Below are 3,985 nucleotides of genomic sequence, written 5' to 3'. Positions count from 1 at the left end.
AGGGGACCCAGCTTAGGGTGTAGAATTTGAAAGAAATGAGCTAATTCCCAATTTCTCCTTCTTTTACCGAGTTGCATTTATCGCAATTGCGACACATAATTCGCAATTGCAATCAACCCTTCGCAAATGCGAAGAAGTCAACGAGCCTATTGTCGTCGCAAATGTGACAATATGTTCGCAATTGCGAACACCCAGCCTCTACAATTGCGCTCTTTTACTTCGCAAATGCGAAGCCTGCTCTAACACTGCCGAGTCGCAATTGCGACTCTTGGATCGAAAATGCAAACTTTTCCTCGCAATTACGAGTCCTGCCCAGCTATCCCATTTTCGCAAATACAAAGTGTCATTCGCAAAAGCGAGGCTTGCATTTGCCAGCCAGACCTCGCAAATGCGAGATCTGCAGTCCAGCACGAGATGAAAACTTGCACCAACTATGATTCTAAGTCAAAAACCACTCTGAAGCCTATCTGAAACTCACCCGAGCCCTTGGGGCTCCAAACCAAACATGCACCCAAGTCCAAAAATATCACACGAACTCGTTCGCCCGATCAAAATGCCAAAATATTACCTAGAGCTATGAATCAGTTACCAAAACGAATGAAAGTTTCAATGAAACTTAAGAAGATGCAACTTTTCAACCGGACGTCCGAATCATGTCAAATCGACTCCGTTTTGCACCAAATTTTGAAGACAAGTCATAAATACTATAATGAACTTATACCAAGTTCCGGAATTAGAATCCAGATCTGGTAGCATTAAAGTCAAACTATGGTCAAACTTGGAATTTCTTTAAACCTTTAAACTTCTAGTTATCAACAAATGGCGATAATTCAAGCTAGGGACTTCCGAATTCGATTTCGGTTATACGCCCAAGTCCCAAATAACGATAAGGACCCATCGGGACCGTCAAAACACGGATCCGAGTCCGTTTGCTCAAAACATTGACCGTAGTCAACTCAAATGCGTTTTAAGGCAAGATTTCACATTTTCGTTAATATTTCACATAAAACCTTCCAGAAAAAGACACGGATTGTGCACATAAATCGAGGAAGGCTAAATGGAGCTAGTCAAGGTTTCGGAACACAAAAATAAAGGTTAAAACTATAAATGACCTAACGGATCATCACATTCTCCACCTCTAAAGGAAACGTTGGTCCTCGAACGGACATAGAAAAGTACCTGGACTAGTGAAAAGGTGTGGATATCTACTCCGCATGTCCGACTCGAACTCCCAAGTGGCTGCCTCGATTGGTTGACCTCTCCACTACACTCGAACTGAAGGATAACTCTTAGGCCTTAAATATCGGACCTGCCGAGCTAGAATAGCCATCGGCTCCTCCTCATAAGTCAAATCCTTGTCCATCAGGACTGAGCTGAAATCTAACACATGGGACGGATCACCGTGATACTTCCGGAGCATGGACACATAGAACACTGAATGAACTACTGATAAACTGGGTGGCAATGCGAGCTTGTAGGCCACCTCACCCACTTACCTCAAAGGGTCAGCTATACCTAGGGCTCAACTTGCCCTTCTTTCCGAACCTCATCACACCCTTCATGGGTGAAACCTGGAGTAATACCCTCTCTCCAACCATGAATGCAACATCACAAACTCTACGGTCGGCATAACTCTTCTGCCTAGATTGAGCGGTGCGAAGTCCATCCTGAATAATCTTGACCTTATCCAATGCATCATGTACCAAATCTGTACCCAACAACTGAGCCTCCCCTGGCTAGTACCATCTAACTGGCGAACGACACCGCCTCCCGTATAATGCCTCATAGGGAGCCATTTGAATGCTCGACTGGTAGCTGCTGTTGTAGGCAAACTCCGCAGGTGGCAAGAACTGATCCCAAGAACCCTCGAAATCCATAACACAAGCGTGAATCATATCCTCCAATATCTGAATAGTGCGCTCGGACTGTCCGTCTGTTTGGGGATGAAAAGTGCGAGGTGAACTGCGTACCTCGATCAGTAATGATAGACGCGGGCACAACGTGAAGACGGGCGATCTCGCGGATTTAGATCTCAGCAAACCGCTCTGAAGAATATGTAACTGCCACTGGAATGAAATGTGCCGACTTGGTCAAGCTGTCCATAATGAACCATACTGCGTCGAACTTCTTTTGAGTCCGTGGGAGTCCAACAACAAAATCTATAGTGATACGCTCCCACTTCCACTCAGGAATCTCTAACTTTTGAAGCAAACCACCCGGCCTCTAATGCTCGTACTTAACTTGCTGACAATTTAGACACCGAGATACATATGCAACTATATCCTTCATCATCCTCCTCCACCAATAATGCTGCCGCAAGTCCTAATATATCTTGGCGGCACATGGTGAATAGAATACCGGGAACTGTGGTCCTCCTCAAGGATCAACTCACGAAGCCCATCCACATTGGGCACCCAAATACGGCCCTGCATCCTCGAAACCCCATCATCTCCAACAGTAACCTGATTGGAACCACCATGCCGCACCATGTCCCTAAGGACAAGCAAATAGGGATCATCATACTGACGCTCTCTGATGTGCTCATACAAGGAAGATCGAGCGACTGTGCAAGCTAAAACACGACTGGGCTATGAAACATCTAACCTCATGAACTGATTAGCCAACGCCTGAACATCTGTAGCAAGCGGCCTCTCACCAACTGGAACATACGCAAGGCTGCCCATACTTATAGCCTTTCTACTCAAGGCATCAGCCACCACATTGGCCTTCCCGGTATGATAAAAAATGGTGATATCATAGTCTTTCAATAGCTCCAACCACCTCCTCTGCCTCGAATTGAGATCCTTCTGTTTGAACAAATACTGTAGACTCTGATGATCTATGAATATCTCGCATGACACGCCGTAAGGATAATGCCTCCAAATCTTCAGTGCATGAACATTGGCTGCCAACTCTAAGTCATGAACAGGGTAATTCTTCTCATGAAACTTCAACTGCCACGATACGTATGCAATCACCCTGCCATCCTGCATCAATACTGCACCGATCCCAATACGACATGCATCACAATACACCGTGTAAGATCCTGAACGAGTGGGAAACACCAACAATGGTACCGTCGTTAAAGCAGTCTTCTGAAAGCTCAACTCACACTTATCCGACCATCTGAACGGGGCACCCTTCTGGGTCAATCTAGTTAATGGGGCTGCTATAGATGAAAAACCCTCCACGAACGGGCGATAATAACCCACCAAACCTAGGAAACTCCAGATCTCTGTAGCTGAAGTAGGTCTAGGCCAGTTCTGAACTACCACAATCTTCTAAAGTACAATCCGAAGATGCTGCGCATGTTCCTCTCGACTGTGGGAGTAGATCAAGATATCATCAATGAATACAATTACAAAAGAATCCAAGTAGCGGTTGAACACCCGGTTCATCAAATCCATAAATACTGCTGGGGCATTTGTCAACCCAAATGACATCACTAGGAACTCATAATGCCCATACCGAGTCTGAAAATCCGTATTACGGACATTAGATGCTCAAATACTCAACTGATGGTAGCCAGACCTCAAATCAATCTTCGAAAACACTTTGGCACCCTGTAGCTGATCAAATAAGTCATCAGTCGACGACAACAAATACTTGTTCTTGATAGTGACTTTGTTCAACTCTCGATTGTCTATATCCATCCTCATCGATCCATCCTTCTTCTTCACGAACAACACGGGCACACCCCAGGGCGAGACACTAGGTCTAATGAAGCCCTTATCAAGCTAATCTTGCAACTGTTCCTTCAACTCCTTTAACTCCGACAGGGCCATACGGTATGGTAGAATAGAAATGGGCTGAGTGCCGGAGCCAAATCAATACAGAAATCAATATCCTTGTGGGTGCCATCACCGGAAGATCTGCAAGAAACACCTCTAGAAACTCACGAATAACTGGCACTGAATCCATGAAAGGAACCTCCGGACTAGAATCGTGGACATAGGCCAAATGAGCTAGACACCCCTTCTCGACC

This window comes from Nicotiana tabacum, chromosome 15 (genome assembly GCF_000715075.1).
Source record: "Nicotiana tabacum cultivar K326 chromosome 15, ASM71507v2, whole genome shotgun sequence".
NCBI lineage: Eukaryota > Viridiplantae > Streptophyta > Magnoliopsida > Solanales > Solanaceae > Nicotiana > Nicotiana tabacum.
This window is presented reverse-complemented; position numbering follows the sequence as displayed.